Source organism: Trichomycterus rosablanca, chromosome 3, assembly GCF_030014385.1.
Source record: "Trichomycterus rosablanca isolate fTriRos1 chromosome 3, fTriRos1.hap1, whole genome shotgun sequence".
In the NCBI taxonomy this organism is placed as follows: Eukaryota; Metazoa; Chordata; class Actinopteri; order Siluriformes; family Trichomycteridae; genus Trichomycterus; species Trichomycterus rosablanca.
The window spans coordinates 6,609,257-6,635,861 of NC_085990.1; the positions used below are offsets into that span (position 1 = coordinate 6,609,257).

General features: G+C 39.7%; 1 long non-coding RNA gene across 1 annotated transcript; it reads left to right on the forward strand.

The window, feature by feature from the left end:
- The first annotated feature begins 218 nt into the window (after positions 1 to 218).
- Positions 219 to 19,812, forward strand: LOC134310231 (uncharacterized). The gene is made up of 3 exons (XR_010011279.1): positions 219 to 324; positions 3,919 to 4,012; positions 19,563 to 19,812. It is a non-coding gene; the product is annotated as an uncharacterized LOC134310231 (long non-coding RNA).
- Positions 19,813 to 26,605: the final 6,793 nt, after the last annotated feature.

Here is a 26,605-nt window from a genome sequence, read left to right on the forward strand (position 1 = left end):
ACCAGGCTAAATAAAAAAAAAACTCTGATAAACAAAGTAAAAACTTTCATAAGAAGTAATAAATGTTATCTAACAATAATGTCACAATAAAGGAATAGATAGTATTTAATAGATGATTTATCTGACATACCTGAGTTGCGGGAGAGAGCTGCGTTCGTGTGCGCGCGTGCCGGTGTTGAGCAGGACAGTGCGCGCATGCCTGAGAGCGCGCGCTAGAGTCAGATAGCGCGTGGAGGAAGGAATGAATGAAGAGGATGATGATGATGATGGAGAGAGAAAGAGACAGACAGATAGATGGATGGATATAGATGGAGACTGAGATAGGTACGCACTGTATATGTATAGTGACTGGGAGCGATGCCTTGGGGCAGTACAATGGTGAAGCTGCCCCTCCCGCCCGCGCGCTGTCATATGCGCTTTATAGCTGGTAGCTAAGCGATGGTAGCGACACTAACGGTTCTGCACTGCGGGCTACACCGAACTCAGCGCTTTAATTGGGCCACTGAGCAACTTACAGACACACCGAAAACTTTTTACTGTAGTTAAACACTGAATTACTGAGAGGAGACTCTCTACTGTTCCCTCTTCATTCCTCTCAAAACTTCAGCCTTCACGTCCATCACTGACGACGGCGTTTAACGCGCATGCGCATGTTGTGATTCTGTTAAATGACTCACAGTCGAAGTTGAATTCAAAGAATCGATTCTCAAAAACAACTGAATCGACTGATTCGTTTTTTTTTATCTGAACTACTGACCTGTGGTCACACCAAAATTTGGTCAGCAAAATCACTTCCACGAAAAATTGTATTTAAATTGAGAATGGTTTGGCACCAACATCAGATAACACCCACTTATTTATTATTATTTATTTAATTATTAGGATTTTAACGCCATGTTTTACGGTGGCTTAGTGGGTAGCACTGTCGCCTCACAGCAAGAAGGTCCTGGGTTCAATCCCCAGGTGGGGCGGTCCGGGTCCTTTCTGTGTGGAGTTTGCATGTTCTCCCCGTGTCCGCGTGGGTTTCCTCCGGGTGCTCCGGTTTCCTCACACAAGTGAGGTGAATTGGAGATACTAAATTGTCCATGACTGTGTTCGATATAACCTTGTGTGAACTGATGAACCTTGTGTAATGAGTAACTACCGTTCCTGTCATGAATGTAACCAAAGTGTTAAAACATGACGTTAAAATCCTAATAAACAAACAAACAAACATCATGACAGGACAGGTAGTTACTTGTTACACAAGATTCATCAGTTCACTGGACAATTCAAGTTTAATGGACAATTTTGTATCTCCAGTTCTCCTCACTTGTAAGTCTTTGTACTGTGAGAGGAAACCGGAGCTCACGGAGGAAACCCGGAGACACGGAGAGAACATGCGAACTCCACACAGAAAGGACCCGGACCACCCCACCTGGGGATCGAACCCAGGACCTTCTTGCTACCCACTGTGCCACCATGCCACCCTCATTATTATTAGTAGTATTAGTAGCAGTAGTAAGTGCTGTAGGGTGCTCGAGTGGTGCAGCAGCGGTAACTAGTCCACTACTGCTGAGATCAGGGATTCCGGGGTACGAACCTCATGAATGCTATCCTATGGTGGATAACGTCCAGGGGAACTGCACTTGTCAGTGCAGTCTTAGTGTCGATCCCATGCCCAGATAAAGACAGCAGAGCAGGGTTACGTCAGGAAAAGCATCTGGCTTAAAAACTGTGCCAAGTTTGGGATGCGTACCAGATCCACTGTGGCAAATCATCATCTCTAGTGCCATCAAGTCTATTCAGACTCCTAGCGACCATATGGATAGTGTTTCTCCAGACTATCCCGTTTAACATTTGGGTCTTCAGGCTTCTTAATGCTTTGGTAATTGTTCTTCTAATTGTATCCATTCATCTTGTTGCTGGCAGTGTTGCTGCTCTTCCTATTTTACCTCCAACTTTTCCAACCATAATGGACCTTTTTAAAAAGATCTTCATTTACTAAACTAGCTACGTTTATTAAACTTATGAATGCATTGTTTCTTCTTCTAGTAATGTGCCCACAATAAGCGAGCTTAAGCTTGTTATCTGGGCTTTAAGTGAATCATCTATGAAGCAAATATCAGCATTTCAATGCTTCTTATATCCAGTTTTCCATTCTCGTACTCTTCACTGTTTCTTCACCTTTCCTTTGGGCTCTTCCTTACTGTCCCTCCTGATTAATATAGTAATTTTAGTATTCTAATAATTGTGCTATGTGTGCACAAACTAGTATAACTATGAAAAGGTAAAATGTTGTAACCAGCAGCTCCCTCTTTTGGCCAAAATAGTAATAAAACAATAGGTGAACTTGAACTGGAAAGCTCTGCTGCTTTGTCTTTCTTCTCACTTACAACATTTCCAGCAACAGCACTAGGAGCACTAAGGCTCCATAAATTGGAGACAGTCTTTAGAATTCAGGGACATCTAATCACCACAATTTAGATTAGACACTTAATTATGTTGTGTCTGTTTCATGTGAACTTGTGGAGTGAAGGAAAGTTGCTCTTCTGTATTCTTTGAGTCGGTGCCAACTTAAACAAATGATGTTCTGACAACTTTTCCTTCTACATTGTCCAACTTTGTGTTTACACAGGGGATTATGCTTTTAATAAGCACAGATTTTTTTATTTTGTAGGAATGTTTAGTACAGAATTGATCATTGTAGCAGGCTCACCTGATGTAGAGGCACAGAATCATGCCCACCTGCCATGCCAATATGGCCTGCAGGGGGCATGGAGGAGCAGATGACTGACAGTGGCTTTTGCTGCAATCAGGCAGCCGCAATCTCATACTTTTCTTTGTGATTAAGCAGTTTTTGGATGGTTACTATATAACTTTGCAGAACATTGTTGCAACAACTTTTAACTATATTGTGACAGAGCTTAGCAGTGAGGATTTCAGAGGTCAAAACCATGTATCCAAACAAGCTGTCCAGGGCCAGGCCTGGAAGGAAAACAGGCCTACAATGTCACAGATCCACCACCATGCTTTACAGTGAGCATGTTTTTTTTTTTGCACAGCTATCTTTGATTTAGATTTTTTCCTTCAATCATTGTGCTTCTAACAAATGAAAGTTTTTGTTAATATTTTGAATAAAAGAATGGAATTTCTTTTATTATATCCTCAGTTCTGTGGTTTGTCCATTCATGTACAATAATTTCCCTCTACAACCTACAAGATTTGTTTTAATGTGATCTCACAACAGGACACGCTAATCACCTTCTAAATTTCTTACAGAACCCACAACTCTACCAGCAGTTCTACAGCATGTTTCATTTAAAAGGGGATTGTCAGGTCTGGCTGTTTTTAAAAGAACTTAGACTTAGTATGATGCTTGCTTTGAGCTGATATGACTCTTGGTCTTATTGTACATTTGATTGGTTTGATTCTTGAATTTAGTTTTGCTTTTAGTTGGTGTAAATCTTGCATCGTTAACAGATGCTTGTATCCAGTGCAACTTACAACTGTGATCAATAGAATGCAAACAAGTTATGCAAACGAGGGTTAAGGGCCTTTCTCAGGGGCCCAGCATGGGTGTGAACCTTGGTCTTGTGGTTCATTTAGTTGCTGTGATTTTTGGACTTGTCTTGCATTTACTTGGTATGGTTCTTGATCTTGTCTTGCATTGAGTTGATATGGTTCTTGGACTTGTCTTGCTCATTTAGACAGTTAATTCATTAATCTGTTTCTTGTTCTGCACATCAATGATTTTTTAATTTTAATGAAGTTTTAATCTTGGATGATCTAATTCTTGGTTTGGTCTGAAATTGTCCTGGATTTGTTACATTGGGGTTCAGTCACTTATCGGCAGTATCGACCCAAAACACATCCACACATTTTTTTGGTGTATTCATGTCTGTTAATGTGTGTGTGTGTGTGTGTGTGTGTGTGTAGGTAAAGATAAAGTGGTGTATCTAAGCCCGTATGTTGAAGCAGCTGTGAGACTGACAACTCAACTTCATTATAACTCAGACAGAGAGACCTGAGGGTAACACACACACAAACACACACACACACACACCCTTACTACCTCATGCTTTTGGGGTGATCCATCTGTGCACCCAATATAAACTCCAAAGGTGCAACCTGGGAACATAAGGGTCGACAAAATACATTCACACACATATATGCACGCATGCACACACACATGCCCACACACACTTTGTGTGTATGTGTGTGTGTGTGTATGCTGTCGACCCTCATGCTTCCAGGTACATTAAGTAAACTCAGACCGCTCAAAGCAACCAATCAATTATTTATCTGCCTCTTTTATTTCGTATTTTATTCACATATTTTTACTTTAGTTTTTTTCTTTATTTATTTATTTTCTCTCCTGCGTTTTCTTTATGTTGTGCTTGTTAAACATATGCTGTATTTAATATTTTTCTATCACAAATTTTTATTGGAATTGCATGGATATGAGATTTTATTTTTTTAAATGTAAATTAATTTGCCAAAGAAACAAGGTGAAATTTCAGGCAAAGTTCAAATTTCTCAAAGTTTGACCTTTTTAAACCTGGGGATCATGTTTTTGACAAATGCATCAATAATGCAATTATATTATTGAACTTTAATAAATAAACAGCCACTCTTATGGTCAGATAATTGTATTCCCTTCTATTTAGTGTTTGGCCCTAAACAATAAAAACAACTAATAAAATAGGTTATCTGTAGAGCTGTTTCAACAGAATGTGATGCTATAACGATGTTGATAATAACCTCTTAGTAAGGGCATTCGGAAATGTTTACACTGTTTAAGTCAGGAAGAATCAGGAAAATAAATTTTAACAAGGCAGACATGCAGTCCATTAATCTACGTATAACTGTTGTGATGTTTCCTGGTGTGAAATGGTAGCACTGTCGCCTCACAGCAAGAAGGTCCTGGGTTCGATCCCCAGGTGGGGCGGTCCAAGTCCTTTCTGTGTGGAGTTTGCATGTTTTCCCCGTGTCTGTGTGGGTTTCCTCCGGGTGCTCTGGTTTCCTCCCACAGTCTAAAGACTTGGAGATACTAAATTGTCCAAGACTGTGTTTGATATAAACTTGTGAACTGATGAACCTTGTAACTACCGTTCCTGTCATGAATGTAACCAAAGTGTAAAACATGACGTTAAAATCCTAATAAACAAACAAACAAACCTGGTGTGAAATGCAAAAACTCCCTCTGCAGCAGTAACAGCATCATTTGTTTTACTTGATCTTACAAAATAGTTTAATTACCGTTTACCGAACTCTCTCTCCTTTAGCTGCAGTTTTTTTGTTTTGCTGAACTAGCACCTTTATTGGACACTGAGCAGGTCGTGCATTCTGCTTCCCTAGGATCCCGACCGTGACAAAAAACACGGACATTTTCTCTGTAATTTATCTGTGAATTTTTATTTGCGCTTAAGCATTTTTAAAGATAAGGCAGAACCTAAAGAGAAAGATCAAATCAGTGCAAAAACACATAGGGATTAAGGCTAGTCCAGGACTACATTTTGCTTTAAATGGAGAATCTCCATTCAAAATGCTGTGTAGTCTAGGACTAGGCTTAATCCCTGTCTGTGAAACCAACCCATAAAGAATAGCGTGCGCAGACTACAAAAGTCAAATCCCGGACATTTTTGGTGATTTAGAAAGTTTTTTTTAGGTCCAAAAAAGAGCATGTATGGTCCCCCTAGTTTAGTTGCAGCGATTGCTGCTAAAGGTCTTCAAACCAGTTATGTAAAAAAGGTGATCACATAAAGGTGATATAGGTGTTGAATAACTTTGTTCCTTGAAAATGTGTAATATTATGTTTTGTTTAATTACCTAAAATATGCAATAGCATGGGGAAACCAGAAAAGGGGGCAATTATTGTAAAAGATAATTATAAAAATGCTAAGTGTGCCTCTACAGTGTATCACAAAAGTGAGTACACCCCTCACATTTCTGCAGATATTTAAGTATATCTTTTCATGGGACAACACTGACAAAATGACACTTTGACACAATGAAAAGTAGTCTGTGTGCAGCTTATATAACAGTGTAAATTTATTCTTCCCTCAAAATAACTCAATATACAGCCATTAATGTCTAAACCACCGGCAACAAAAGTGAGTACACCCCTTAGTGAAAGTTCCTGAAGTGTCAATATTTTGTGTGGCCACCATTATTTCCCAGAACTGCCTTAACTCTCCTGGGCATGGAGTTTACCAGAGCTTCACAGGTTGCCACTGGAATGCTTTTCCACTCCTCCATGACGACATCACGGAGCTGGCGGATATTCGAGACTTTGCGCTCCTCCACCTTCCGCTTGAGGATGCCCCAAAGATGTTCTATTGGGTTTAGGTCTGGAGACATGCTTGGCCAGTCCATCACCTTTACCCTCAGCTTCTTCAATAAAGCAGTGGTCGTCTTAGAGGTGTGTTTGGGGTCATTATCATGCTGGAACACTGCCCTGCGACCCAGTTTCCGGAGGGAGGGGATCATGCTCTGCTTCAGTATTTCACAGTACATATTGGAGTTCATGTGTCCCTCAATGAAATGTAACTCCCCAACACCTGCTGCACTCATGCAGCCCCAGACCATGGCATTCCCACCACCATGCTTGACTGTAGGCATGACACACTTATCTTTGTACTTCTCACTTGATTGCCGCCACACATGCTTGAGACCATCTGAACCAAACAAATTAATCTTGGTCTCATCAGACCATAGGACATGGTTCAAGTAATCCATGTCCTTTGTTGACATGTCTTCAGCAAACTGTTTGCGGGCTTTCTTGTGTAGAGACTTCAGAAGAGGCTTCATTCTGGGGTGACAGCCATGCAGACCAATTTGATGTAGTGTGCGGCGTATGGTCTGAGCACTGACAGGCTGACCCCCCACCTTTTCAATCTCTGCAGCAATGCTGACAGCACTCCTGCGCCTATCTTTCAAAGACAGCAGTTGGATGTGACGCTGAGCACGTGCACTCAGCTTCTTTGGACGACCAATGCGAGGTCTGTTCTGAGTGGACCCTGCTCTTTTAAAACGCTGGATGATCTTGGCCACTGTGCTGCAGCTCAGTTTCAGGGTGTTGGCAATCTTCTTGTAGCCTTGGCCATCTTCATGTAGCGCAACAATTCGTCTTTTAAGATCCTCAGAGAGTTCTTTGCCATGAGGTGCCATGTTGGAACTTTCAGTGACCAGTATGAGAGAGTGTGAGAGCTGTACTACTAAATTGAACACAACTGCTCCCTATGCACACCTGAGACCTAGTAACACTAACAAATCACATGACATTTTGGAGGGAAAATGACAAGCAGTGCTCAATTTGGACATTTAGGGGTGTAGTCTCTTAGGGGTGTACTCACTTTTGTTGCCGGTGGTTTAGACATTAATGGCTGTATATTGAGTTATTTTGAGGGAAGAATAAATTTACACTGTTATATAAGCTGCACACAGACTACTTTTCATTGTGTCAAAGTGTCATTTTGTCAGTGTTGTCCCATGAAAAGATATACTTAAATATCTGCAGAAATGTGAGGGGTGTACTCACTTTTGTGATACACTGTATGTAAAATGAAAATTGTGTGTGACTCAGTACCTCCCTCCACCTGGCACCATGCCCACACGTCAATGTGTCCACGACATTTTCAGCGTTTCACATTAATGCACTGATATTTTATATAACAAGCATGGATAGGTCATGGCATTGTTCCAGATGCTTTGAGGAAACATTCCTTGTTAAAGTACATAATTTGACTATTTGAGTACACCCCTCACATTTCTGCAGATATTTAAGTATATCTTTTCATGGGACAACACTGACAAAATGACACTTTGACACAATGAAAAGTAGTCTGTGTGCAGCTTATATAACAGTGTAAATTTATTCTTCCCTCAAAATAACTCAATATACAGCCATTAATGTCTAAACCACCGGCAACAAAAGTGAGTACACCCCTAAGAGACTACACCCCTAAATGTCCAAATTGAGCACTGCTTGTCATTTTCCCTCCAAAATGTCATGTGATTTGTTAGTGTTACTAGGTCTCAGGTGTGCATAGGGAGCAGTTGTGTTCAATTTACTAGTACAGCTCTCACACTCTCTCATACTGGTCACTGAAAGTTCCAACATGGCACCTCATGGCAAAGAACTCTCTGAGGATCTTAAAAGACGAATTGTTGCGCTACATGAAGATGGCCAACGCTACAAGAAGATTGCCAACACCCTGAAACTGAGCTGCAGCACAGTGGCCAAGATCATCCAGTGTTTTAAAAGAGCAGGTTCCACTCAGAACAGACCTTGCGTTGGTCGTCCAAAGAAGCTGAGTGCACGTGCTCAGCGTCACATCCAACTGCTGTCTTTGAAAGCTAGGCGCAGGAGTGCTGTCAGCATTGCTGCAGAGATTGAAAAGGTGGGGGGTCAGCCTTTCGGTGCTCAGACCATACGCCGCACACTACATCAAATCGGTCTGCATGGCTGTCACCCCAGAAGGAAGCCTCTTCTGAAGTCTCTACACAAGAAAGCCCGCAAACAGTTTGCTGAAGACATGTCAACAAAGGACATGGATTACTGGAACCATGTCCTATGGTCTGATGAGACCAAGATTAATTTGTTTGGTTCAGATGGTCTCAAGCATGTGTGGCGGCAATCAGGTGAGGAGTACAAAGATAAGTGTGTCATGCCTACAGTCAAGCATGGTGGTGGGAATGCCATGGTCTGGGGCTGCATGAGTGCAGCAGGTGTTGGGGAGTTACATTTCATTGAGGGACACATGAACTCCAATATGTACTGTGAAATACTGAAGCAGAGCATGATCCCCTCCCTCCGGAAACTGGGTCGCAGGGCAGTGTTCCAGCATGATAATGACCCCAAACACACCTCTAAGACGACCACTGCTTTATTGAAGAGGCTGAGGGTAAAGGTGATGGACTGGCCAAGCATGTCTCCAGACCTAAACCCAATAGAACATCTTTGGGGCATCCTCAAGCGGAAGGTGGAGGAGCGCAAAGTCTCGAATATCCGCCAGCTCCGTGATGTCGTCATGGAGGAGTGAAAAAGCATTCCAGTGGCAACCTGTGAAGCTCTGGTAAACTCCATGCCCAGAAGAGTTAAGGCAGTTCTGGGAAATAATGGTAGCCACACAAAATATTGACACTTCAGGAACTTTCACTAAGGGGTGTACTCACTTTTGTTGCCAGTGGTTTAGACATTAATGGCTGTATATTGAGTTATTTTGAGGGAAGAATAAATTTACACTGTTATATAAGCTGCACAAAGACTACTTTTCATTGTGTCAAAGTGTCATTTTGTCAGTGTTGTCCCATGAAAAGATATACTTAAATATCTGCAGAAATGTGAAGGGTGTACTCACTTTTGTGATACACTGTATATATATACACAACAACTGACTTTTTAAGAAATAGAATTAACACACATCCTTCTAGAGTGTTGACATGCTAGGCCACCACAGAGACCCAGGTTTAAGTCTCTTCCCAGCTCGGTCAGGTGCTTCACAAATACTTTTGACCCTGTCTGAGGGAAGGATGAGAAGTCACCTTCAAATAGAGTTCCATTCCTTTGTTTTAGGCCTCTACCATCAGGTCTTGAATTTATTACAGTAAAATGTAAGATTTTGCTGTGCTATATACTTTTATTGACTTGAATATAATTCATATAGGGAAATTTGGATGACACAACAGTCTGCCAGGTTTGAGTCTCAGTGATGCCAGTATGTGGGCATAGAGTTTTGATGTTTCAGTCATTGCTATTCAGCCACATCCATTGCAACCAGGTGTATACAATTAACTAAGTCAAATAAAACCCAGATTCCCAGAAATAGTGTTGCCAAATATGAAACAATTAAATACAGAAATAATGTGAAGGTGAATATGTTTTAGAGCTCTGTGGATCAGAGATAACATCAGTGGATGTGTAACTGGCATTACCCGTCAGTGTATGAGTTTGTCTGACAGTGACGGGTAGCAGCTGCTTCTGGCTTCCTGCTACTGATCCCTCAAGATACACACACACACACACAAACACACACAAAGTGGGTATTTTATTGCTATTGCACCTATGGGTGTCACCTGACCCAGAGAACAGGAAGAGAAAATGCGGAGAAACATCAGCTTCTGTCACTTAGCATCAAGAGGTTTGTCAATCACATGACTAACATTTAGTGTGTGTGGTCTAAACAAGCTGCAGGGTTTTACAGTGTGTGAATTTATTGACCCGAAGGCTGTGTGTGTGTGTGTGTGTGTGTGTGCACAAATGTGTATTTGTGTAAATGCTTCAACATTAGTGTGTGTGGTTGCTGGGACTCAGCTGGCCACCAGTGTCCTAGCGGATATTGGGCCATGTCCACTATAAACGAGTTCTGACAGTTAGCAGTTTGATTGGTGAGATTTTTTAAATGCATTTTAGCACGTCCAATTGCGTTATGCTTCCTCTCTACTGATGCCGATCCCCGCCCCGATTGAGGAGAGCAAACTGACACACGCCCCCTTCGACACTTGAGGAGTAGCCGACTGCATCTTTTCACCTGCACGAGGCGAGTTCAAATGCGATCAGCCTTGTGCACGGAGAGCCACACCCTGATCAACATTATTCCTCGACGCCATCAATCAGCCAGCAGAAGTCATAATTGCATCAGTTATGAGGACCCTATCCGGCTCCCTTCTTGGATGAACAACAGCCAAACGTTGTCCATATAGCCTCTCAGCCCAGCCGGATGGCAGAGCTGAGATTCGATACGATGTATTCGAAATCCCGGATCTGGTGTGCTAGCATATTTTAGCGCTGCACCACATGAGTGGCCGATTGGTGAGATTTTAAAGCAATATGGGGCAACTAACAAAGTTTTCAGTGAATATCAAACACAGACAATCAACATCAGCAAATGGAACAGTGGGTGCAGGGGGAATCTTGCTTACAGGGGCAAAACAACATGGTCCTCACAGAGCACCATAAAACGCACAGAACTAAATGACCATCTCTATGATCCAGTCCCAACAGTGATACATCCCTGTAGAAAAATACTGAATAATACAAATAAAGAAGATTATTCTTGCTCAAGGTGCAAGATGTCCTGGGTTCAAATCCCAGACAAGCCCTACTTTAATCCTTTATTTTTTCACATTTCTATAATGAATGATAACTTATTAAAATATCCCTCCAAAATCTAATCACATTGTGAAATCAGAAATGACACATAGTGTTCATTGATAAACAGAGCAGTGGTAGCTCAGCGGTTAAGGTACTGCACTAGTAATCCACCACCAAGTTGCCTCTGTTGGACCCCTAAGCAAAACCCTTAACCTTCAATTGCTTGGATTACATTTGCTCACAATCGTAAGTTACTATGGATAAAAGTGTAAATGTAAATGGACAGAAAAGGACAAGAAAAAAAGTCAGAGAGAATCAAAGCTAAAGACCTTTTTGCATCCATCACCAACTTTTTCAACTCAACAATGCAAGGGAAACATTAATAGATAGATTTCAACTGAAGGAAGGCTAATAAAAGAGAGAACAGGATACTGGGTGAAAAGTTGAAAAGAAAGCAATGAAGAGACAGACGGAGAAGAAATGAAAGGATGAGGAGGAGACATATAGTGATAGGGGGCGAGAGGGTGAGTCGGGGTGATTGCTGAAGCGTACATTATGTAGTGAGACAGGCTCCCTGTGGGTTTGGATGAAGAGAAGTCCGTACTTTAACTCACCATATGTTCACTCAACATATAAACCAGTGAAGAAGCTTTAGCTGGAGGGAAAGCTGCACTCCTCCATTACTCATTCTCTCACTCCGTCTCTCAGAGTTGTTCTCAGCAAGCATCCTTACCAACAGCTTACTGCGTAAAAATACACACAAAGTATAAAAATGATGTGTGCTAAAATATCAACAGGTAATAAAGTAAGGAAAAAAGCTAAAAGAAAATAATTTCTGTTAGTGGTGGGCCAGTGCAAGCGCAAATCACCAGAACTTTCCAGTACTTCACATCATCAATTCTAAACTGGTACTGGAATAACGATCTTTTATCAGTGGGTGTTTCAATAATACTAGTTAATATGCTAACAGTCCACTTGAACTTGAAGTCGATATCTGGAGACTGTAAAGACCACAAGATAAAATTTACAACATTTTTATCCTCATTACATCACAGTCCTCTTGCCCTTTGGATGAGACACCAACATTATAATTATTTGTAACAATAGCCTTGTTTTGATTTACAGCATTACCACTCTCTAAGGTAACAAGTGGACCCAACCTGTTAAACAATTATTTATTTGAGTATGTACTGTATGTACTTGAAAAGTCAAACATTTACATACATTTTACATACACTGACATGTAGCCAACATTTTGTGAACACTCTCCCAATACCTTTAGCCACACTCATTGCTAGCAGGTGTATAAAATCAATTATCTATAACAGTAGATGCCCCCAATATTGTGGCAACAGTTTTCTGTTTCAGCATGACTAGATGCATTATTAGATAAGCTTGGCACCAAGGAACTGTTCTTACTAAAATCCAATTTAACTCTTATGGGATGAATTAAAACACTAAATCCAAGGAGATGATCTTCTCATCCAGCAGTGAAGACACACTGTCACTAGAGTCATCAGCAAACTGTTGCATTAATTCAGCTTTTACTGTGCTATTCATAACAGTTATGATGGTAATATTATATTTGTTAGTGATTATAACAGCATTCATAAATGTATAGCTTATTAAAGTTACATTATATTTATAATTATTTTAGCATTATTACCTTATAAATGTTTTTACTACACGTAATGTAAAGACTGATATAATTATACTATTATATTTATAAACCGTTATTAGAATCAGAATCAGATTTTATTGGCCAAGTATGCTCACACATACAAGAAATTTGACGTCGGTTATACAGATGCTAGCAGTGCACAAAAAATACACACACACACACACACACACACACACATACAGTATATACTCTCTCTAACACACATTAATACCTTACTAATACATTATTACATTAATTGCCAGTCATTACTCACGATAACATTTAATATACACATATTTTAGTTTAATTGTGATAATACCAGTATTATTATAGATATTATGTTTACTAGTTATTATCAGAAAATGTATTAGTAGTTCTTGTCACTAATGTTACTGTAATTACTGTTTGTTATTAATACATAACAGTCATTACCAGATATAATACAGTATATAATATAAAAAAATCATTCTAATTATTATTAGAATTTATAATAGTAATAGTAGTAGTATTGATATTGTTGTTTTGTCATTATTATCATCATTATTTCTATTATTAATAATATTGTTATTTCTATTATTATAGTTACTTCTTTAATAATTATTATTTTTATAATTATTGCTGTTGTCATTATTATTATTTCAATTATTATTTTATTAATATTATATACTTTATTTTAAAGACTTTATGACTTTGCTAATGACGGACATAATATAAAAAGAATGGAATAAAACAGTTAAAGCAGTTTTCTGTGTCCTCAGGCATCAATGTCTGTCACAGCTGGACAGGATATTGTTAGTATATGGCTTCCACTTTATATAGGTCCGATCAGGACTCCACTGACAAGTCTCTCTCTCTGTGTGCGTGTGTGTGTGTGTGTGTGTGTGTGTGTGTTGACTTAGAGTACAATATGATGTGCCAGGCCAATTGACCAAATCACTGATCTTTAGGACTGGCTCGAGGGGAGGCACCGTGTGTGCATGTGCATGTGTGTGTGTTTATGAAGGGGGTTGGTGGGGGGGCTCATCTGCCCCTCTCCATACACACACTTGCTCTAATCAAGGAGCAAGAAGCCTGGTCAACGTTGAGATGTTAACGAGAGACGACAGCTTTTAGTCGCTCACGGCAACAAGCAGCTCGAGCATGCAGAGAACGACAGATACTCAGCCGAGCGAGCGAGAGAGAGAGAGAGAGAGAGAAAGAGAGAGAGAGAGCAAGAGAGAGTTATACAGTACAGTTCTGCAGTAACTACACAGCATCGCAAAACAGCATTTCCTTTACTCAGGGAACTTATGGTTATTAACACCCATATCCTCACAACTACACTAAACATTAGTAGTTAAGGTACTGGTTTTGTGGTATGGTACATCTTGAACTTTACCATCAATGTAAAGCAGTCACTATACAGATTCTACAGAAACATAAATCAGCTCAACTGCAAGATGAACTACGAATGCGGATTACTGTTGAACTCTGAAATTAAAGCATAAAAAAGCCATGGAACCACTTTGTTAAACAAAACTGAATCAAAATTTTTGACTCGCTGCTTTTGCAAATGCAACAGCTGAACACACTTGAGACTTTCTTTCAGCAATAAAAATCACAAATTGTTCTGAAGGTTCGTCTTATCACTGTTGTAGAAGTTCCCACAAATGTGTTGAACTTGTAGGTTGCTTTTCTTTAATCCTTCTTTCCAGTTCATCCCGAACCAGCTTGAAGGGGTTTAAGTCTGGAGACAGTGCTGCCATTCCATGATTTTAAAGTCTACCAGATGGTTCTTGTCTTTTAAGAGAGTTTTGAAATAGTCTGGAGGTTTCAGGTCATTGGCTAGATGAACCCCTGACCAACTAGACATAGACAAGAGGGTTTTGCATATCACTGCAGTGCAAAATGCTGTTGCCGACTCTTCGGAACAGGATTCCAGTCACTGTGTGAGTTGCTGACACTGCACATGTCCAGTGCGTCTTCGCGTAGCTTTTTTACTGACACTCAAGCTGTCAAACCTGCAGTTGGAAGCCTTCTCTTCACAGTTAAAATGGAGACTGGCAATCTTTCTACTTAAAAGAAAATATTTCACTGAATTTAAACTGCTTAAATATCAACAAAGTATGTGTGTGTGTGTGTGTATGTGTGTGTGTATGTGTGTGTGTGTTATATCTCTGTTCTACAGAGGTTTTCAGTGCTGCTGAATTATTAAAGGTTGCTAATATCTCTCAGTAGTGCTCTGTCACATCAGCTTTATACTCACATCTGAACATGTACACAAGGGCTGTGATGATACAAATCATGGAGCAGAACTTTGTAACAGCTATGATTTATCTATGTGCTTTGGCACAACAATGTTTTCTGGCATTGTTTTTTTAAGTGAGCATCTGAAATTGCATTAACAAATCTTAATGTTTTATGAACATACTTAAAATGAAATAGCACCAGTTTTATATTAAAATAAAATCAGCAGTGCTTTTCCAACTGTTGTATGAGTACCAATGGTGGCAATTGAGGCACCCCAGGTGGTACTCATGCTAAAAAATAAAGAAAAAGTAATCAATTGAAATCTGTACAGTTTATCTGTAATTTATAAAACCAAAAAGAGGTATTACTTTGTTACTGGAGTTACTTGCTTATATTGATTTATTGCTGGTTTTATAGCTGGACTGTCTTGGTTGTGTATTTAGAACACAAGAGATGCTTGTTGGCTCTACTTGGAAAAACACTGTATTAATATTTTTGGTGTTTTATTCAAAGTGTTCAATAATTATAATGACAAAATACAATTCAAGCAATTGAGGTTGGCTGTGCTGGGGTGAACCGGCAACCTTCTGATTACTAGTCCATTACCTTATTATATGCCCTAATTATATGGCCCAAAATATGTTAACAGGTATGTAAAGTAAATGATATGATTTTAACATTGTGGCAACAGTTTGGGGAAATCCCCTTTAGCATGATTATGCCCCTGAGCACAAAGCACATTTTTTGAATTTTTGAATCCATTTAAAGTAATGATGTGTGGAAAGGAAGTGTTTTTTTTTTACATTAGGGCCAAAAAAATTCCTAGTTACACTACTGGAGTTAAATGAGTTCTGAACATTATTGGGTGAAATAGAGCTGAGACCTTCTCATGAGGATTCATTTAAGCACGTCAGTTTTCGTCTGTGTCTGACACTTCCCAAAATGCCCCAGTATGTGTCTGGGGCACTGGACCTGCCCTACCTAATTATGCCTTTGAGACACACCTTTGTCACGTGCTTTTGTGTGTGTGTGTGTGTGTGTGTGTGTGTGTGTGTGCGTTTGTTCCACTGAAAGCCGTTTACCTTGCTATGTGCAAATATTAAATGTTCTCTTACATACCACATCACAAGGTTATGGAAATACTCTGTCAAATAGATGTTTCATTGTTTGAAATGTAACTATAATTCAAAGTTTGTAAAATACACTAAATGCCCAAATGTATTTGAACACCTGACCATGAGCTTGTTGGACAGCTTGTTGGACAGCTTGTTGGACCCCTATGTGCATGTTCAGCTATAACAACAGCCACTCTTCTAAAAAGGCTTTTCACAATATTTTGAAGTATGTCTGTGGAAATTTGTGACCATTCAGTCAAAACAGCATTTGAACGACTGGTCACTGATGTAGGTCAAGATAGCCACAACTGATGTTACATTTCATTCCAGAGCTGTTCAGCGGAAGGGAGGCTGAGGTCAGGGCTCTGTGCAGGCCACTGGAGTTTCTTTTTTTCTATTTTATTTATGCAATTTCTCCCATTTTCTCCCAATTTAGCGTATTGTGTATTCCGCTGCTGGGGGATCCCTGATTGCAGTTGAGGAGGGTATATTGCTGCTCACGCCTCCTACGACCCGCGCACAGCCCTTAGCAGAACCCCTTTTCACCTAGGCACTCTGCACAAGCGCCCCTCTATCTGCTAATCAGGGTCCTTACACAGCATTTAAAGACCCCACCCACAGTCCGGTCATCCCGCCCTAGCAGAACCATGTCTGCTGCAGTCACTGCCAATTCTGCCCAGCCGACCGGTGGCAACGCCGAGTTTCAAACCAAGGAATTCAGAATCTCGGAGCTGGTGTGCTAGTGGAATACCTGGCCGCCTGGAGTTTCTTTACACTGAGTTTTTCTTCATGTCTTTACAGAAGTTGCTTTGTGCACTATTAATGTATTGCTGTTAGCGACTGTTGTGACTGAAGAACATGAATTAGAAGGGGTGTCCCAATGTTTTTGTCCATACAGAGTGGATGTCACTACATGTATCATCGTGCCACCATAAACCCTATTTTATGTATCTTACTTTGTACACAGGAGTACAGTAATTCTGAAACAGGAAAAGACCTTCCTCAAACTGTTGCTACAAAGTTGAAAGCATTTATTTCATTTTATCACTTGTTAATTCACCAGCTAGCAACTGGTACGGCTGAAACAGTTGAGCTCAATAATGAGGGGTGGTGTCCACATAGTTTTGGTCATACAGTGTACTTTATCTGTAGAGGAGGGCACTGTCTATTGTGTTTGTGTGACAGACAGAAGAGCTCTGATATGACAGGCTTAATACCCAGCATCCCCCTGTGTGACCCCGAGTTTGCCGTGGGACATGCGGACAGTGATGTGGCATGGCACCGCAGGCAGTGTGGGAGAGTGTGTGTGTGTGTGTGTGAGTGTGTATTGAGTGATGAGTTATGGCACCTGGAGGGCTTGGATGGCTGGTACTGCACTGGTGGGATGGACAGCGATTAGGACTTCAGTATCAGGTTGTCATATCAGTGAAGAGAGAGAGAGACAGACGGAACGAGAGAGAGAGCGCGAGTGAGAGAGTGAGAGATGGGTATGGATAATGTAGACACTAAATGAATTTGACAGGTCGAGAAAAAAAGAGCAACAGACAGAAAAAGAGTTCTTGTAATATAGAGAGAGATGGAATGTGTTCAGGAACAGACATAGTGTTCATCATGATATTCATTCATTTATTCACTTATTCTTTACCAGACATTTTTATGATCCAGCACTAGCTGGAAACACAGAGCATGAGGCAGGAATACACCATCTACAGAGTGCCAGTCCATTAGTGCACATACCATTCATTCATTTATTCATTCATGTTCAGTAACTGCTGATCAGTTTTGTGCTGAGCTGTTAAAGGTGGTGCAACAAATTATTTACTTTTATTATTTTTTCTTTAACAAATGTAATATAGGTTTTGTAAAAATGTGTTCTTTAAATAAATGAAATGATGTTTTAGATATTCATAATGTAATAGGAAGTTTTGTTTGCCTACACAAAACATAAATATGGTGTCATAAATATCCATATATCACAGGCAGTCTAAAAAAGAGGGAGAAGATACAAAGCAAAGTGTAATCCCAAGTGTTAAGTTCAATTCACTAATGCTGTAACTAACTCCATATTAGTACTTATATGGGCAGCATGGTGGCTAAGTGGGTAGCACTGTCACCTCACAGCAAGAAGGTCCTGGGTTCGATCCCCAGGTGGGGCGGTCTGGGTCCTTTCTGTGTGTAGTTTGCATATTCTCCCCATGTCCGCGTGGGTTTACTCAGGGTGCTCTGGTTGGCTCATGCTTTTGAAGCGCATGCAGAATAAAGTCTGGCATTGTCTTGCTGAAATAATCATGGACTTTCTGGAAGAGACGTTGCCTTGATGGCAGCACATCTCTCTCTCTCATGCTGTGGGCGCTGATGCACCCGTAAACTATGTCAGTTTTGGTCTTTGTACTTTTCACTGATATTCCAATAAAAACATTATACTTTGTATAAAACGAGCTCTGGAATTTTTTGGTTACTAGCTAACAATATATAAAATATTTCTTCTGTTTCACTTTCATCTTTTAAGCCATCCAATTATCCAGGGTTGCCAGACATAATTAACAAATATTAGACAAAGAGCAGTCCATTAAGAAAGCAGTGTTAAAACCACATTGTTTACCCTTAAAGCTTAAAAATATTGTGTATTAGTAAAGACACTGTCATAAAAACAGCTATGAAAATGAGTAGATTCATTTACCAACAAAAGTACTTAGGCCTAGCATACATTTATTTATTAGGAATTTAATGTAATGTTTTACAAGCTTTGGTTATATTCATGACTGGACTGGTAGTTACTGGTTACACAAGATTCATTAGTTCAACACAGTCGTGGACAATTTTGTATCTCTAATTCACCTCACTTGTGCGTCTTTGGACTATGGGAGGAAACCGGAGCTCCCGGAGGAAACCCACACGGACACATGGAGAATATGCAAACTCCACACAGAAAGGACCCGGACCGCCCCACCTGGGAATCGAACCCTGGAAATCTTGCTGTGAATAATGTTGAATAAATATATAAATAAATATCTAACACAATTCTTTACATGCTCAACATAAAATGCTCAAACAATTTTCAAATATTTGAAAACTTAACATTTTGCGTCCACGGTTCTGTACCTCTATTCGGCTTTAAAAATCAGACACCTGGCAACTGCACACAGTAAAGTCTGTGGCTAATTTACACCTGGTTTTGGGTGGCGGGAAAAAATTATTTAAAAACTCATTCAACTAATTGCTCTTACCCTTGTAAAATATGTAACATAACACTGTCATTTGCAGATCCGTGAAGTAAAAATGCACAGTAGGCATCTGACCATGTACACACCATGTAAACTGTGTCTTTCAAGCTCAATCAGGCCAGATTCATAGACTCGATGCAAAGGTTTTTTTACACTGAATGTGACAAACTATACATCTCTCTCTCTCTCTCTCTCTCTCTCTCTCTCTCTCTCTCTCTCCCTCTCTCCTTCTCTTTTACTTACTTTTTCTTTCTCAGGTTTGGAGAATGATGGGATTTGGCAGTTCATGTTTGGAGCCACAGGCGAGCCCTGAGCCACTGCAGATGATAGTTTTAATTGCTTTCAATCTTTCAGCCACTGGCACCAAGCCCTGGTGTGTGTGTGTGTTTGTGTGTGTGTGTGTGTGTGTGTGTTTGGTGAAGAAAACCTGTGCGTATCTGTGATGATGTCTGATAGAACACAGTGTTTATTCTACTAAGGAATAAAATATCAGATTGTAGAGAATAAGCATGTCGATGCTCTTGTTCTGTTTTAAGTAAAACTTGGAAATATAACATGTTTATCTATTACCAAAATGAGTCAATTCATCAATTATATATATATATATTTAATTCATTTTAAAAATCTGTCAGGTCTTCTAATATTTAATTTAAAATACATTATAATATACATCATTATCTTAGATATTTGTCCACAAAACTGATGTCCATCTAGCTGATGCTATTCTATAACAATAAAAACTTTGGGATCACCGCTCAGGTGGCGCAGCGGTAAAAACACACGCTGCAACCAGAGCTGGATCTCGAATACATCGTATCGAATCCAGCTCTGCCTTTGCCGGCTGAAGGCTGAGTGGCTACATGAACAACGATTGGCGGCGGGACTAAAAGCCGGATGGGGACTCTCTCTCAGACTAGTGCGATTACAACCTTTGCTGGCTGGTTGGTGGCTCCTGCATGGAGATGGGGAAGGAGTGTGGTAGAGGGTGTGGCCCTCCGCGCACAGCGCCGTACCGCACTGCGCTCGTCAAGTGCAGAAGATAAGATGTTCAATTGCTCTCGGAGGGGGCGTGGAGCAGCCTCGTCCTCCCCAATCGGGAGCAGCATTAGTGAGAGGATGATTGACGGGTAGAAATTGGATGTGCTAAAAGTGGGAGAAAAAGGGGTAAAAAAAACAAAAACAAAAAAAAACTTTGAGATCTGATTACTTATATTAGGGTCCATGTGTTAAACAGGATGTACAGAAGACACCACCAGAGCAGAGAGGTCTAAACAGAAAAAATCACTCATAATAAAACTCAAAAATGTTAGCATTTTTCTGAAAATGTTGGAAATGTGACAAATTATTTACTTATTTTTATGTAAATAATTTAGAAGACCTGACTTCTAAGAAGTCACTAGTAAGGACACACATACTTCTTCCAGCCTGAACTATGAATAATAAAAAAAACTATAAATAAAAAAAATAAGATGAATAACCTACAGCTACATTTTAAGCTACATTATATGTCCAAAAGTTGTATTTTTTTTTATTCATGTTATATGTCTTTATATTCCTATATTTATATATTTTTTTATTTTTATGTCTTATATTTGCATTACATTTTAATTATGTTTTATTTCATTTAATTGCACTTATTTTATTTTATTTATTTATTTTATTTTATTACTGCACTACATCAATGTGTTTTTGTGTGATAATTGTGATGTTTGTGAATTGCAGCTGTAGCTCTGCAATTTCCCTTCAGGGATCAATAAAGTAACCAATCAATCAATCAATCAAAAATAATTGGAGATCTCTCCTATTTGAGTTTCAGTGTGTCCTCCACAACCAACGCTAACAAGTGTATAAAATCAATAGTACAGTATAATGTAAATATTATTTTAAACACAAATAAAATAAATGATAACTTCCAACTTTGTGGCAACAGTTCTAGGGAGGTCATTCACTAGTCCAGCACAAAGCGTGGTCCTTTAAAATGGTAATAGTTTGACCAGTTTGTTGATCTAATTGGGCTGTACCATGTCCTGATCACAACCCACTGAATTTCTTTGGGGTGAATTTGTGCATCGATCTTTTGACTGACTGATTTGCAAGTACATTCTGAAAAAATATTGTATAGGCATTTATTTTAACATCTGAATACTGAGTTGTAACGTTTGTCATCTAGGAAGTAGAAAACACATCACCAAAACACTTGATCAAAGTAAAAAAAAAGCTTAAGCACAAAAATTAATTGTTAATTGTTAAATAATAGATTGGGAAATAAAGGGGGAAATCCATAAAAAATATAATCAAATGTTACGTTTAGTTATAATATAAAATCACAGCAAGTGTGATGATCAGTGTGTGATCAGTGTGTTTGTGTGAGTCAAGTGTGAAGGAATACAATTTTCTGTTGTGAGTGTGTGTGCACGTCTCTAACAGTTTTTTGTTTTTTTGCAGTGGGGGGGGGGGGGTAATTAGTTGCTCATTTGCAGACATATGCTCGAGTTTGTGTGTTTTTTGTATTTTTCGTCTGATGGTTATTTATGTTTGTGGGGGCAAACACAGGCCTGCATATGGTTGTGTGTGTATCTGGGTGTTTGTGTGTGTGTGTGTGTGTGTGTGTGTAAGGGGGGGGGGGGAGAGATAGCTAGAGGGCACATTAAGCTCTAACATTCCCACAGTGAATAATCTCACCATGCATTTCCAGCTCTGTAATATTAATCACTCTCCCGCTCTTTCAGTTTGGGTACGCTCCCCTGGGCTCGTCTGGGGGAATTCAGTGCTAAAAGCCATAAACCAATGGAGCAAGAACCCCCCTCCCTCTTTTATTTGCTTGTACAATCACTAAAGCCACATTTACACCAGAAACTTGTGTAATGGGGTTGTTTCTGCATTTTGATGCATGCAGTAGACCAGCAACAACTCACCCGCTCAATAAACGGGTATTTACATCCTGCAAAGAAGATACACAAAGCACAAACAGCTCCCTGTCGGCTCAGTCACGCTTCAGGTGCAACTACAGAAACCCTGTAAATTACATATACACCACTCATCCATATCATTAAAACCACCTGCCTAATATTGTATAAGTCCCACTCATGCCACCAACACAGCTCTGACTTATTGAGGCATGGACACCATAAAACTGATTTACAGATTTAGGTGGCCAAGTCAGCACCTTGAACTCTTCGTCATGTTCCTCAAGACATTCCTGAAGAATTTTTGCAGGCGACGTAATTCTTCTGACAGAGGCGACTGCTATTAGGAAATACTATTACCATGAAGGGTAAACTTGGTCTTTTTAAATGTTTAGATAGGTGGTTTGTGTTGGATTAAAATCCACATGAATTCTAGCACATAAACTGTCTCAGCAGAACAAAGTCAAGAACATCACACTGCCTCCACCAGATTTTCCTTTTCCCATAGTGCAACCTGTGTTTAAGTTGTGTTTTATTTCTACACACTGCAGGGCTATAAATTGTTATTATCTGTATATTTAGCATTAATAAATTAATTGTGTATGCATTTCAAAATGATTACTTTAAGTAAAGAACAGTGAACCACCTCTGCCTAAATCACCCCTGAGTTTAGGTGTCAGTTACCAAGTCCAGGTTCAGTTTCTGTTAGTGTAATTGTGTTTAAATTTGTGTTTAAAGTTTTTAAAGCTTTTTTTTTTGTAATATATGTTTTCTTTCCTCAAATTTTGTCCTTAACTGGAGTAAAACTGAGGAAATCCATAATTGTACTTTAGTGGTGTAATAGTAACACCATCAGTGCGGATGTAGCACCGAATACCTGTGCGCAACCAGCTTTTATATCAGTGTTGGGCCTGTGGTTGAGAGCTTTTGAATTACCAAGTCTCTCTCTCACACACTTTTCGAAGGTCACAGTTCAGACAAAGTGTATACTAAATGCAAGACATTAATAAAGGAGTGCACAAAGTTGGACAGTGTGTTTGTTAACTGTAACTGTGTGTGTGTGTGTGTGTGTGTGTGTGTGTGTGTGTGTCCTTATTTACTCTGACTGTAATGGGGCCCAGCGGTGAATTTTTCATTTTGCCCAAAGGAGGAGAGAAAGCGAGAGTGAGAGACAGAGAGAGAGAAAGAAAGAGAGTTTGTGTTTGTGTGTGTGTGTGTGTATGAGAATGTGTATGGGAGTGTTTGTGTGAATGAGACAGTGAGAAAAAGAGAGAGAGAGAGAGTGTGTGTGTGTGTGTGTGTGTGTGTGTGTAAAACAGAGAGATGTTTGAGTATTTACAATTATACACTACTCATTAACAAATACTAATAAAAGGCTGAGCCGGAAAAAAGAATGAACTAATTTCAATCATATCTACCTGCCATTCTTCTCTTTCTCTCATTTACACTTTTAAATGGAACAATACACAGTATGTATCATTTAACACTGTTTTAATGTAACGCTGATATAATATCTATTGTTATATAATTTGCACTTGGATTCTTTTTCACTCTTGTAGGTGTGGGGCTATACCTCACGGTTCAGCTGGAGGCATTTTCCACCCCATTACACATATAAATGTAAATATTGTACCTTGCCATGTAATTAAAAAGTTAACCAGAGCTGAACTATTGATGGATCGCACTTTAACACATTCATGCTTCAGCCAATGAGAGAAAGAGCTTCAGTCATTTCTAATAGTGAAAAATTATAAACGAATCACAGCAAACAGGTTCTATTTATCCATTTACAAGTTCCAACTGTAGGGCGGTCGGGGTCCTTTCTGTGCAGAGTTTGCATGTTCTCCCTGTGTCTGCATGGGTTTCCTCTGGGAGCTCCAGTTTCTTCCCACAGTCCAAAGACATACAGTCAGGTTAATTGGAGACACTGAATTACCCTATAGATGAATGGGTGTGAGTGTGTGTGTATGTGTGTCTGCCCTGCGATGGACTGGCGCCCTGTCCAGGGTGTTACTGTGTGCCTTGTGCCCATTGAAAAGCTGGGATAGGCTCCAGCACCCCCCGCGACCCTACCTGGATAAGCAGATAAGAAAGTGAGTGAGTGAGTGAGAGATTCCAACTGCCCCGTCCCAAACATCTACATCCCCTCTACAACATCAATTCCAGACTAACAGAATACAACAGGTTACAATATAAACTGCTGCTTCATTTTACATACACTATACGGATAAAAATATTGAGACACCTCACCATGAGCTTGTTGGACGCTCCATTTCAAAACCACAAACATTTATATTTAATTGCTCTTAATTTTCTTTCTAGCTTTAATATCATCCATGCTTCTGGGAAGCCTTTCTACAAGACTTTGCAGTGTATCTGTGGGAAATCGTGTCTATTCAGTCAGTAGAGTTAGTGGTCTGGCACTGATGTGTGAAGAGAAGGCCTGACCTGCAATCCAAGTTTAACTCATCCCAGAAGTGTTGAGTTGGGCTGAGTTGGGCAACCTGAGCTCTTTTTCACACAACTACTCAAACCATGTCTTTTTTAGAGCTTGCTTTATGCTCAGGGGCATAATCATGCTGAAAAAGTATTCCACAAACTGTTGCTACAATGTTAAAAGCACATAATTGAACTTATATCATTTGTATGCAGGTGTTAGCAATGGGTGTGGCAGAAACAAATACATTCAATTACTAAAGGGATCATTGCAGTGCAATAGCATTGCAATGCAGTGCTCTTTGAGATAAAGTAACTATTTCCAATGGAACACTGCCACACTGTGGTTGATATGGGTACTGCATTAATAATACATTCAGAACTCAATACTCGCTTTTATTAATAACATTAAATATCGCACTTTAAACTAATCTTTTTCAGAATCTTATAATAATTCTGTTTTGATGTTGTCCGTTTTTGTTTTGTTTTTTTTCTTCCTTTTATAATAGTGATCTCAGGGCCTGTCTGACGTCTGACGTAGTGAAGGTTCAAAGCCTAAAATGTTCTTTTGATCATAGTGCAACTGCAATCTATAGCTAAGTAATTCTAACTGGTTTATACACTTTAAACATTGGATAAGATCAGTATGTATTTTTACAACAGCAAATTCGGTGAAAATTGGTTCCAAATGAACAACCGCTTTCCAATAATGTCTGTGTATGCTTGCTAAAGAGTCAAGGAGAAAGAGAAAGATTATAACAGCAACTCAACACTCAACTACTCAATGACTAATCAATATTCACGAAACACAAGTAAAAATATTACTTAAGAATTATAAAAAAGAAACTGCACCACATTTCCCTTTGGTCTGGAGTCTACAGGCTAATAATCAATTAGAATCCAGACAGCGGCGTGTGGAATGATGCGCACTAATGATTTAGCCAGCAAGGCCAAAATCTCCCACAGTGTGGCGCTGTTGCGTCTAAAATGCACTGCCCTGCAGTCTAACCTTTAGTGCTTTTGATCTTTTTACATAAACTTCACAGAACCACGTGTGGAACATGATTTACCAGATTTTTGGATACGTGTGGGTTGTTGTGAGCACAAAAGTCCACATGTGAAAATGTGCTAAACAAATATAATATATATTGTATTGTATAATATAGTTGATATACACTGATCAGCCATAACATTAAAATCACCTCCTTGTTTCTACACTCACTGTCCATTTTATCAGCTCCACTTACCATATAGAAGCACTTACAGAGTGACATCCAGAGCGACTTACAGAAGTGCTTCCATAGTAAACATAGGTCCACCACAGAGTAGGTGGTGGTGTGTTCGTGTGTGTTGTGCTGGTATGAGTGGATAAGACAGCAGCGCTGATGAAGTTTTTAAACACCTCACTGTCACTGCTGGACTGAGAATAGACCACCAACCAAAAATATGCAGCCAACAGCGCCCCGTGGGCAGCGTCCTGTGACCACTGATGAAGGTCTAGAAGATGACCAACTCAAACAGCAGCAATAGATGAGTGATCGTCTCTGACTTTACATCTACAAGGTGGACCAACTAGGTAGGAGTGTCTAACAGAGTTGACAGTGAGTGGACACAGTATTTAAAAACTCCAGCAGAGCTGCTGCGTCTGATCCACTCATACCAGCACAACACACACTAACACACCACCACCATGTCAGTGTCACTGCAGTGCTGAGAATGATCCACCACCAAAATAATACCTGCTCTGTAGTGGTCCTGTAGGGGTCCTGACCATTGAAGAACAGGGTGAAAGCAGGCAAAGAAAAAGCATGCAGAGAAACAAATGTATCACAGTCAGTATTTGTAAACCTACCAAGTGCTCTTATATGGTAAGTGGAGCTGATAAAATGGACAGTGAGTGTAGAAACAAGGAGGTGGTTTTAATGTAAAATAACTCCATTTTTACTTTTATGTCACTT